The sequence below is a fragment of the Vidua macroura genome, chromosome 24 (assembly GCF_024509145.1).
Source record: "Vidua macroura isolate BioBank_ID:100142 chromosome 24, ASM2450914v1, whole genome shotgun sequence".
Lineage (NCBI taxonomy): Eukaryota > Metazoa > Chordata > Aves > Passeriformes > Viduidae > Vidua > Vidua macroura.
This window is the reverse complement of record NC_071594.1, coordinates 4,448,532-4,460,871: the sequence shown is the minus strand read 5'-3', so window position 1 is coordinate 4,460,871 and position 12,340 is coordinate 4,448,532. Positions and strand designations below refer to the sequence as shown.

At 58.9% G+C, this 12,340-nt stretch overlaps 1 protein-coding gene across 2 annotated transcripts in view; it reads right to left on the bottom strand.

Annotated features, from left to right (window-relative positions):
* The window catches only part of BLACAT1 (BLACAT1 overlapping LEMD1 locus), a 31,036-nt gene that overhangs the window by 7,011 nt on the left and 11,685 nt on the right, over positions 1–12,340 (bottom strand). The window contains exon 1 of one of the 2 annotated variants that reach the window (XM_053997981.1): positions 6,578–6,654. The exons of the other annotated variant lie outside the window; for it this stretch is intronic. The gene's annotated coding sequence lies outside the window, so the exon portion shown is untranslated. Of the gene's footprint in view, positions 1–6,577; positions 6,655–12,340 lie in introns of those variants that run through there. 2 annotated transcript variants of the gene reach the window in all.

Genomic DNA, 12,340 nt, shown 5'->3' with positions numbered 1-12,340 from the left:
GCCCGAGCCTCTCCCGGTTTTGGGATGCTCCGAGCTCAGATCCCGGCGGGAGCCCGCACGGGGGTGCCTCCCTCCCTCCCTCCCGGCGCTCATTAGCTGTAATTAGCGCTCTCCATCATCTCTCCTGAGAGCCCAGGAAGGATCTGGGATTGCTGGAGGGGTCCGGCTGCTCACAATTTGCCTTTTTTGGGGTGTTTTTGGGGACAGAACCAGCCGGGAACGCCTTGGAGCATCTCCTGCTCCATCTCCTTCCAGCCCGGCGCTGGGATGCTCTGGAATTTCCATGGCCGCTTTTTGAAAACCAGGGAAATATTCCGTTTGCCGAATTCTCCAAGATCCTTTGAAAATTCCCGCCCGATCCCGCTTTTTCTGTGCTGCCAGGAATGGTTTATCCCCCGGGGCAGCCGCGGGCTTGGCTGAGCCCTGCCCTGGCGCTACAGGAAAGGTGCCCGGGAGGTGATGCCAGCCCGGGCTGGGGGCTCACCTGGAGCTGGGGGCTCACACCTGGCACTGGGAGCTCACCTGGGGGCTCACACCTGGCACTGGGGGCTCACACCTGGCACTGGGGGCTCACCTGGGGGCTCACCTGGAGCTGGGGGCTCACACCTGGCACTGGGGGCTCACCTGGGGGCTCACCTGGAGCTGGGGGCTCACACCTGGCACTGGGGGCTCACACCTGGCACTGGGGGCTCACCTGGAGCTGGCGGCTCACACCTGGCACTGGGGGCTCACACCTGGCACTGGGAGCTCACCTGGCACTGGGGGCTCACCTGGCTCTGGGGGCTTCTCCTCAGACCGACGGAGCTTTGCCAAGGGGCCCTGCCAAGGATTTCTGCTCCCGGGGATTTCCTGGGAACGTTCGAGGGGCGCTCGGGGAACCCTCTCTGGGATGGGATCTGCGGGATGGGATCTGCAGGAATGGGATCTGTGGGGTGGGATGTGCAGGAATGGGGTAAATGGGATGGGGTTTGTGGGAATGGGGTCTGTGGGGTGGGGTCTGTGGGGTGGGATCTGCAGGAAGAGGATCTCCAGGAATTGGGTTTGTGGGGTGGGATCTGCAGGAGCAGGATCTTCACGAATGGGGTCAGTGGGATGGGATCAGTGGAATGGGGTCTGTGAAATGGGATCTGCAGGGATGGAGTCTGTGGGATGGGATTTGTGGGAATGGGGTCTCTGGGATGGCGTTTGTGGGGTAGGATCTGCAGGAACGGGGTTTGTGGGATGGGATCTGCAGGAACAGGTTCGTGGAATGGGGTTTGTGGAATGGGGATCCTGAGAGCCCCTGACTGGAAACCCCGAGTTAAATCTCTCTAAATCTCTCTGTAAAAGCCCTGGGGGAAGGAAATAGGGCTGGCAACCAACACCAGATCCCACCCCACAGACCCCATTCCTGCAGATCCCACCCCACAGACCCCATTCCCGCAGATCCCACCAGACTGCTGACCACCAGTCACCCCCACCAGTGTGCCCAGTCCTTTCCTCCCCTCCCAGCTCCCTCCATCCCTTCCCTGCCTCGTTCCTGCCTTGCCAAAGGAAAAATCAATCCAATAAAAGCAGTGAGAGCCATTCCCAGGGCATCAGAGATCACCAAAATTCCTGCCCGGAGCTGCTTGGCCCACAGCAGACCCCAAAACATCAGACAGGATATTTGGGGTTACCCCATCCCTGGAAGTGCCCAAGGTGGGGTTGGACAGGGCTTGGAGCAATTTGGGACGAGCTTTAAGGTCCCTTTCACACCAAATCATTCCAGGGATCCCCGAGGCGGCAGCGGCGAGAGGATTTTGCTTCCCCACCACGAGGCTTTGGGGTGCAAGGAAGCAAAACGGCCAAACCCGAGCTGGTTTTGGTTGGTTGGCCCCGCTCTCCTCTCCTCGGCACCCTCATTCCAGGATCCCGATCCCGTTTGGAGCAGCCCCGCGGCGGGGGCGGAGGGGCCAAGCCAAGCGCGTCCCCCTGAATGCCTCGGGGCGGGCATTGTCACGGGTGAATTTTCTGAATGAGCAAATCCTCATTAAAAAATAATTAAAACAGCCCGGCGAGATTGGCTTAATTCCTTTCATTTGGACGGATGGTGTTTGGTTTTGATGATTTATGTGCCAGCTCTCCTGCTCTCATTGTTGGAACTCATGGGATTTCATGATTTTCTTCCTTCCACACCTCCTTGAGTCATGGGATTACAGCTGAACCTCAGCTTTTTTTCCTTTTTTTTTTTTTTTTTTTCCTTTTTCTCCAAGGACTATTATTTTTAAAGATGCATTCCTGGCTGGTGAAATAAACTTGAAAGCCTGACACCCAAATGAGTCAAAGCTCAGGAAGTGAGAAAAGAAAAACTAAAGAAGAGAGAAATTGCTCGTTTCCTGCTTGGCGCGGGGGGGTGAAACCCCACAGGGTTGGTGGGGTGGTCCTGGAGGTGGTGGGGGCTGCGGGAATGGGGTGGGGTCCGTGGGAAGGGGGTCCGTGGGGTGAGGTTTGTGTAAATGGGGTCTGTGGGGTGGGATTTGTGGGGTGGGGTCCACGGGAATGAGGTCTGTGGGATGGGGTTTGTGTAAATGGGGTCTGTGGGGTGGGATCTGTGGGAATGGGGTCTGTGGGGTGGGGTTTGTGTTAATGGGATCTGTGGGGTGGGATCTGCAGGAATGGGGTCTGTGGGGTGGGATCTGTGGGGTGGGGTTTGTGTAAATGGGGTTTGTGGGGTGGGGTTTGTGTAAATGGGGTTTGTGGGGTGGGATCTGCAGGAATGGGGTCTGTGGGGTGGGATCTGCAGGAATGGGGTCTGTGGGGTGGGACCTGTGTAAATGGAGTCTGTGGGGTGGGGTTTGTGTTAATGGGATCTGTGGGGTGGGATCTGCAGGAATGGGATCTGTGGGGTGGGATCTGCAGGAATGGGATCTGTAGGGTGGGATCTGCAGGAATGGGGTCTGTGGGGTGGGATCTGTGTAAATGGGGTCTGTGGGGTGGGATCTGCAGCACCCCCCTCCTCTCCCACTCCCCAGACCCGGCAGACTTTGCCTTTGCACATTTACAAGGTCCCGATTTGCTAAGCCCTGCCCTGGAATTAAACCCGTCCTCCTCCCCTGCTCCTGGCCACCTCCTCCCCTCACCACCCTCGTGACACCGGCCAGGCCACGGCCTCCTGGGAGCTGTGGGGACAGTCCCTGCCCGCCACAACCCGGGTGGCCCCAGCTCTGTTTGGGCTGAGGTGCCCAAACCTCCCTGAACCCCCTTCTCCCCCAGCTCAGGGCTGCTGCCACCACCTGGGCAGCGCCCACAGCCCTCGGGACTGCCCTTGGAAATGCCCTTGGCCTCTTCCTGGCGCTTTTGTTCCGGGGGAAGCAGGTGGGGATGCTTTGAACCGTGTGGGAAAAGTTCCAAAATGCCAAAAAAAAAAAAAAAAAAAAACAAAACCCTCCCTGAATGGAGGTGCTGAATGGGGACGGCCCCGGGGGCGCCTTTTGTGTCCCCACCCCTCCGCTAAAGCCCTGCAAGGCTTCAGTGCCCCCTTTCACTCGTTGTTGGACCCCAGATAAATCCGAGCAGCTCCAAAGGGGCTCGGGGAGTCGGTGCAGAGGTGCCTGGAAGGTGGAGTCCCTCCTCTGTGTAGCCCATGGCTTTTCGCCCTACATGAGTTCGGGAAAGCAATCACATAGGAATAAAAAGCCATAAACCACAGCAGAGGGCTCAGCCGGGATGAGGCAGCGGTACTGGGGAAAAGGGAAAGGAGAATGGGGGGAAAAACAACTCTTTGGGATAAGCTGTCCTCCCTTCCCGTGACCAGCTGGGAGCACAACCCCAAAACCAGGCTGGGCTCTCACCCCAAAAATCAGCATTGGTAACTATCCCAAAACCAGGCTGTGTTCCCACCCCAAAACCAGGCTGGGCTCCCACCCCAAAACCAGGCTGGGCTCCCACCCCAAAACCAGGGTTGGTAACCATCCCAAAACCAGGCTGGGCTCCCACCCCAAACCCCCCTCAGCACCACGGGGTGGCTTCTCCTGGGTTATCCACAGGTCAGGAGGAGCGACCCCAGCCTGGAACGTTCCCTGTCTCAGCAGGAGCCGACCCCGGGACCAGGACCCCGCTCCCTGCGAGGAGCTGGGATTGCAGGGCCAGCTTCAAACCGCGGTGCCACGGCTGGAATTCCCGGCAGCGTGCCCGGGGAGCAGCATGGAATGGTTGATTTCCCCTCTCCAGGCGTCCTGGCCACGGCCCCACCTCATCCCCGGCAGCACCTGGCATCCTTTCCTCTGTGCCGCTTTCCAGAATCCCACCAAAGCCCCACAAACCTGGAGCCGCACAAATTCCCACCTGCAGATCCCACAGATCCCTCTCCGAGGAGGAGCTGCTGGAGCCCGCGGGATAAATCCCATTTTTTAGGGTTTCACCTCGGGGCGCAGCCTCACCCTGCCCCGCAGAAGAAAACCCTGCAGATTTCCTTTTGAAAATCTGACTTTTAGGGCCACCAAAAGGAGCGGGAGCTGCAGCCCCGCGGCGGCCCCGCTGCCCCCAGAGCTCACCTGGCTGCAGGGGCGGCGGATGCTCGGCCAGGTTCGCCCAACAGAGCCGCCTTTGTGGGCTCAGACAAAGGCCCAAAGAAAGGTCTGGCTGCCAACCCTCCTCCCCCGCGGCCGCTTCCCCCCCGGGCCTTTTCGGGGGAGTTTCCGTCTCTGGAGCCACCAAAAGAGGCGCTCGGGACAAGGTGACGCGTTTCAGGGTGGCAGCAGCTCCGCCGGGAGCTGGACACGGCCCTGATCCTTCAGGAAAACCTCTCCGCACCGCGGGAAGCTCCTCGGGTGGCACCAGCGGTGCCCAGGTTGGCCCCGGGAGAGCTCCGGCCTCTGCCTCTGCTCCCTCCCCCTGCCAGGACCCCGCGTTCATCAGCGGCTGTTAATTTGTTAATTGTCGGGAGCTGATGAGCTCAGGGTGGGAGATTCCCTTCCTGGCCGGAACCCTTGGGAAATCCAGGCTCTCAGAGCTCCAGATTCTCAGAAATCCAAGGTTTTCAGAACTCCAGACACTCAGAGCTCCAGGCTCTCAGAAATCCAGGTTCTCAGAGCTCCAGGCTCTCAGAATTCCAGGCTCTCAGAAATCCAAGGTTTTCAGAACTCCAGACACTCAGAACTCCAGGCTCTCAGAATTCCAGGTTCTCAGCGCTCCAGGCTCTCAAAACCCCAGGTTCTCAGAGCTCCAGGCTCTCAAAACCCCAGGATCTCAGAGCTCCAGGCTCTCAAAACCCCAGGCTCTCAGAGCTCCAGGCTCTCAAAACCCCAGGCTCTCAGAGCTCCAGGCTCTCAAAACCCCAGGCTCTCAGAGCTCCAGGCTCTCAGAGCTCCACGTTCTCCGCGGCGCCAGGATGGAGGCAGGGAGGGATTCTGCTGTGGTTTGCAGCAGCAGAGAACACGACTTTGACCTACAAAGCGAGCTCCTGGAGCTCAGGGCAGCTCTGAGCTGGCGTTTTCCCAAGGTTTTCCCTCTTTTATCTCCCCTGAGTGGCGAGGGGAAAGGGCCACTGGGTGCCCCAGCTGTGACACGGCCACGGGCCCCTCCAGCCCCTCCCCAGGATGGTGTCCCCCTCCCCCCCCCCGGTATCCCAAAACACGGCACTGCTCTGGAGCATCCCAAAATTCCATCACTGGGAGCAGGTGCTGCGCTGGGAAGATCTTTAGGGGAATCCTCCAGGTGTGGGGGGCACACCAGGACCCCCACATGGGTCCCTGCCCTGCGTGTCCAGCACCCGCCCACCCCCAGTCCCTATGGATCACCCCCAGTCCCTATGGAACAGCCCCAAACCCTATGGATCACCCTTAATCCCTATGGAACAGCCTCAATACCTGAGGATCAGCCCCAATCCCTACAGAACAGCCCCAAATGCTATGGATCACCCCCAGTCCCTATGGATCACGACCAGTCCCTATGGATTGGCCCCAATCCCTATAGAACAGCCCCAGTTCCTATGGAACAGCCTCAATCCCTATGGAACAACCCCAAACCCTATGGAACAGCCTCAATACCTGAGGATCAGCCCCAATCCCTACAGAACAGCCCCAAATGCTATGGATCACCCCCAGTCCCTATGGATCACGACCAGTCCCTATGGATCACCACCAGTCCCTATGGATTGGCCCCAATCCCTATAGAACAGCCCCAGTTCCTATGGAACAGCCTCAATCCCTATGGAACAACCCCAAACCCTATGGAACAGCCCCAGTCCTTATGGATCACCCCCAATCCCTATAGATCACCCCCAGTCTCTATGGATCACCCCCAGTCCCTATGGAACAGCCCTAATCCCTATGGAACATTCCCAAACCCTATGGAACAGCCCCAGTCCCTACAGATCAGCCCCAATCCCTTTGGATCAGCCCCAGTCCCACCGTGGAGAGCGACAAGTCTGCCACTTTGTCCTTCGTGGCTCTTTAGGACGTGGCCCTGCGGCACCCGAGGCCTTCCCGCGGAGGTGGCACCTGGCGGGGCACAGGCAGCACGGGGACACGCGTCCATCCCAGTGCCACCGTGCCCCGTCCACGCCGCAGGGACCCCAGGAGTGCCCGGAGCCGCCGGCCGAGCGCGCTGAGCTCACCTTTGGCAGCGTGGCACGGTCTCCGCGGGAAGGGCCCGGTGCCAGCGGGGACAGGGCTGGCACGGCGGCGCCCCGGTGGCACCGCCCTCACCGTCCTCTCCTCCCCGAGCCCCGGGGCAGGGGGTGCCCGGCGCTGCTCGGGGGGGGTCACCCCGCTGCTCCGAGCCTTACTGGGGGGTGGGGGGGGGGGCTCTTTGGGACCCCCCCCAAGCCTTTCTGTCGCTGCCACCCCCGAGCTGCGCGGGCACATGGCTGAGATGGTTGTGCGGCGAGGGGCTGGGAGCGGAGGGAGGGGAGCGGGGAGGGAGGGAAGGAGGGAGGGAGGGAGCGGGGTCAGGTATTTCTCCATCCCCGGCTCCGCAGGGCCGGTAACAAAGGCGCTATTGAACTGCAGCCGCTCTGGTCTGTGAAGCAGAAACCTCTTGTATCTCCTCCGGTGCCTTTGATCTGCCTCCCCCGGTGGGATGGAGATTACTCATGTCCTGCTGCTCGGGCACCGCTGCCAGCGCGCCACGGAGCGGGACAAACCGCCGCGGCCCGGGGAATGTCCCAGCGGCACCAGCACCCAGCGCTCACCCCACTCCTGCCCTTGCTCTGCGGCCCCAAACCCTCCCGTCCTGGCGGATCCCAAACTTTGGGGGATCCGCGCGGGGCTCAGCCAAGCGCAGGGGCGGGAGGAGCCGCGCTCTGCGCCTCGCATTCCTCTCCTGTAATTAAAGCCGGTGCGCTGGGCGGAGGGGGAATTTCCCAAAGGGTTTTACTGGCGTCTGGACAAGGGTCAGACAATGAGAACATTTGACAGGGTGCCCAAATCCGCTGTATCTTGGATACGCTCAAAGCCTCCCCCGTGCTCCTCGTCCCAGGCGCTGCTTTAGGGGAGGTTTGGGCAGGTTGGGAGGTGGGGACGGCGCGGGGGGAGTTTGGGGACTCTCACCAAACCCCCACAGCCCTCAGCGCAGCCAGGCTGCCCCAAAAACGCCAACGCTCGAGCAGCACAAATCCCGGCAGCACATTCCCGGCGGGAAGCCCTGGGCAGGGGCACCAAACGCACCTTGGAGACCCCCAGCGCTCGGATCGACGCTTTAAAAAGTGCTTTGCTGCCTTCAGCAGGTTCCTGCCTCGCTCCCTGGGGATCCAGGGGCGCTGGGGGCTTATCCTGGTTTTTCCAGCCCCGGGGGATATTTGGGATGCTCTGACAACTGCCCGGAAACCATCCCAGCTTCCCAAAAGCCCTCGAGTGCCTTTGAACTCTCACTCCCTCCTGCCTCTCCGGCTCACTTCCAGCAATCCCTGGGTGCTCCCGCGGCACCCAGAGAGGCTCCAGTGGGAATCGCCTCTGGAGCAGGGAGGCCCCTGGGGTGTCCACACGGCAGAGCCCAAATCAAACCACCCAAAACTGGAGCTCAGGAGGATCCTCCCCAGAGCCCAGCGCCGTTCCCGAGGCTCATTCCCGCTTTTCCCAGCTCCCTGCCCGTGCCCAGGTGTGGGGAGAGCCCGGGACACGTGCAGAGCCTGTCCGGGGCTGCCCCTAATGAGAGATGGACACAAAACCCCCTCCCCGAGAGCTGGGATGGACAGGAGGGATGGACAGATGGACAGACAGATGGATGGACGTTCCAGAGCAGAGCCCGGAACACCTCGTTTCCCACTGAGCTCCACACCAGTTGCATCCCAAGGAGGTGGAACCAGCCTCAGTTTTGGGGGATCAGCTGCAGCTCCCCCTCCCCAGCCCCGGACTGGCTCGTGCCCCATCAGGCCCCAATTCCTGGTGGATTTTTAAACTTTACCCCTCAGATTTTTTGGGGAGCAGCTCAAGGCAGAGCTTGGGCAGCGATCCATTTCCAAGCTGTCTTTGGCAAGTGGCTCCAGCCCAGCCAGATTAGATCTCCTAATCACATTTCCGAGGCGCCCGGGATCACGAATGGGGGATTTAGAGAATATTTGTCATTGTAACCGTGTCATTTCCCAGCCTCTCCCTCGTTCTAGCCAGACTTTTTGGTTTCATGGGAACATCTCCCATGGAAAAGAGACCTCTGGAATATTCGTGGTGCAGCTGAAGGCGCGCTGGGTGTCTGTCACTTGCACATCCCATGGACGGGGTGATTCCAGGGTTATTTATGGATTTTAATCATCTTTCTCATCACCACCCGATTTTCTACTGAGAGCTGCTTGAACAGAACCCAAATCTTTGCAGAATTCCTGATAAATCTTCCAGGAATAAAAAGGGGGAAGCTGAGGAACCCCCCCAGATCCTGCAAAGCTCGGCAGAGCAGGGCACCCCTGCTTCCCTGCGGAGCCGAGGGTGAGACCACAGCACCTCCAGCACCTTTGTGGAGGCATTCCAGGGAAATGTGCCCCAGAAATCCCTGGATTCAGCCACGGCAGCACCGCAGGCAGAGCCCAGCTCCCTTCCCCAGGGTGCAGCCACGGAAAATCCACTCTGGGAAGGGCCAAACCTCTCCTGATTTCCCAGGTGCACACACAACCTCCTTGCAGAGCACAGAATCCAGCGTGGAGCTGCTCCAAGAAAAGAAATCTTTCATTCCTGGCTGCTTTTGCACTTTGCTTTATTCCCACTGGGATGCTCCTGCCCACCCCTCTCCAGGAGCCCAGGAGATGTTTTCCTTTTCCAGTGGGAATTCCAGGCTTTCCCTACATCAGGAATTCTGTTTGAAGAGTGGGGCGGGTGAGCTGCTGAGGGGACAGCGCTGTCCCCACAGCGGGCAGTCCCACAGGAGTGGCTTTTCCTCGGTGCCTGAGGCTGCAGAAATGTTCCCCCAGGACAAGTTGGAGCCAGGAGGGATATTTTATATTTTACATCTCCAGTTTGTTTGTCCCACTCAGCTTCAGGCACAAAACCAGCCTGGAGGAGCTGCAACCTCTCCTTCCCACTTTTCCATCTGGAGCAGCGTGCCACTTCCAGCCCTCCTTCCCTCTTCCCCACATGAATTATTTTAGGTGAAAAGGTTTTTCTTTGTACCAAAAAAAAAAAAAAAATCCTCCAGACCTAGATGAAAAAATCAGGATAAATTCATTTCTGTTTGACCCCTCAGTGCTCTGCAAACCCACAAATCCATCCTGAGCAGGGAAGTGACCCTTGGAGAGGCCCCAGGATCCCAAAATCACAACTTGTGCGTGCTGGGTCCCAGCCCAAACCCCAAATCCCTCTGCTCAGCCCCGCTGCCCTTTGCAGAGAGCCAATCCCTCCGGATTTATTTCCATGTGGAAGGATGGGAGAGGGAAGGGACGGGGTAATGACCCAGATCTGTTCCTGCTCACTCAATTCCTGCCATCAATTTTTCCACGGAGCCCGTTGGGAGAGGGCAGCAGCAGCTCGGGAAGCCAGGTAAGGCCCTGGCTGACAAGATCCTCCTGGGCCTTTTTGCACATTCCTGGTCACAAATATTTCAGCTCCTGCCGCCCCAGCTGTAATTAAGTCTGGGCTGCGAGGCAGGAGACACCGCAGGAGCCAGGGCGGAATTTGGATTTGCCAGAGCAGCCGCAGGGCTGGTGAGGGATGGGTTGGATTGGGCAGGGATGGGGGGTCAGTGGTGGGGATCACTCAGGGATTGATGGTCTGGATCTGGATCAGGTTCAATGATCTGGATCAGGCAGGGATGGGGGATTGATGGCCTGGATGTGGATCTGGATCAGTGGTCTAGATTGGGCAGGGGATTGATGGTCTGGATCTGGATCAGGTTCAATGATCTGGATCAGACAGGGATGGGGGATTGATGGCCTGGATCAGGAAAGGATGGGGGATTGATGGCCTGGATCTGGATCTGGATCAGTGGTCTGGATCAAGCAGGGATGAGGGATTGATGGTCTGGATCAAGCAGGGATGAGGGATTGATGGTCTGGATCAGGAAAGGATGGGGCATTGATGGTCTGGTTCCATCAGGGATGGGGGTGTCAGTGGTCTGGACCTGGACCAGGCTGGGTGGTCTGGCCCTGGCAGGGACGTGGAGCTGCAGCTGAGCCACCCCGGGCAGTGCAGGGGCTGGAGCCTGGTGAGGAGGTCCCTGCTCCCCTCAGAGCTCCAGGAACTCCAGCTTGGGACTGGGGGGAGATGGGCTGGAGGTCAGGAGTGACCAGAGCAGAGGGAACAAAGAGATGGAGGAATTCGCAGGGACAGGTGAGGATGGAGCCCCTCGGGGCTTTGTCCAGGGCTAAAAGGTGAAGGCAGGGTAAAACCATCAGCTCCACAGAGGTCACTTCAGCCCCCCTGGGAAGAGCCTTCCGTGGGCTCAGGCCCATCTCAGGTGACTCCAGGGATCCCATCCTGGGCAGAAACTTGGGAATAAAAGAGATCAACCCTTCTCCCACATCACCCATCAGGGCTGAGTCCTCCAGCACAGGCAGGGCCATCCTGGAGCCCCCTGAAGTGCTGGGGGCACCCTCAGCATCAGGTCCGAGGGCAGGCAGATGTGGGATATTCGTGCTCTGACCACTACCAGCCCTGTTGTTACCTGTAATTCCCTGTTATTCCCTGTTGTTCCCTATTATTCCCTATTTTCCCCCATTTTTCCTTGTTGCTCCCTGTTTTTCCTTGTTATTTCCTGTAATTCCCTGTTATTCTCTGTTATTCCCCATTTTCCCCCGTTTTCCCCATTTTTCCCTGTTTTTCCCAGTTATTCCCTGTTTTTCCCTGTTATTCCCCGTTTTTCCCTGTTTTTCCCCGTTTTTCCCCATTTTCCCCGTTTTCCCCTGTTTTTCCCCGTTTTTCCCCATTTTTCCCCGTTTTTCCCTGTTATTCCCCGTTTTTCCCTGTTATTCCCCGTTTTTCCCTGTTTTTCCCCGTTTTTCCCCATTTTCCCCGTTTTCCCCTGTTTTTCCCCGTTTTTCCCTGTTATTCCCCGTTTTTCCCTGTTTTTCCCTGTTATTCCCCGGTTTTCCCCTGTTATTCCCCGTTTTTCCCCGTTTTTCCCTGTTATTCCCCGGTTTTCCCCTGTTATTCCCCGGTTTTCCCCGTTTTTCCCTGTTTTTCCCCGCTGTCCCCAGGGACTCATCCCGTTCTGCTGCCTCCCGGCACCTCGCACCACCAGCAGGAACTCACCTGGAGCCAGCGTCCCTTTGCCACCCCGGAGCTGTCCCTGGGCAGGGCACTGAGGGCCACTGTCCCCTCCCAAGGGACAGCCACACCTCCCCAGCGCCGCGGGGACACCCAAAGGTGCGGCGTGAGGGTGTCCCCAAGCTGTCCCTGAGCCTGCTGCCCCTTCCTGCTGCTGCTGCAGCTCTGCCACCGCTCCCTGGGGACACACACACAAACCGGGAGGGGACATTTTTTTTGGAGCCCCTCTGGGCACTCCCTGCCCGCTCATCGGAGAGGGGCCCAGGGCTGGGCTCGCCCTCCCCTCTCTCCTCAGTGGCGCTGAAGCTTCTGGCAGGGAAAATTCCTCATTTTGCTGAGCGGGTCTCGCAGTCCAGACACGTGAGAGCGGCACAGCACACACAGAGTCCCCACAGCAGCCCCCAAACCCCTGCACGGACCCACCTGGGCTGCCCAAACCCCCTCGGGACCCTCGAGTCGGTACCACAACACACCTGAATTAACAGCGGCAATCAGGTGACGCCAAAACCGCGGCAATTCCCCTCTCCGAGTCCTTAATCTGCTTTTCCCTGGCTGACATCACCGCTCAGGTTGATACACGCACCGCTTCCCTTATCTTTCTTCGGGATTACCTCATCGGAGAGGACTCGGAGAGCCTTCCTCTCTCCCTCTTCCTCCTCTCCCAGCTCGGAGCTGCAAGTTTGCAGGCGGAG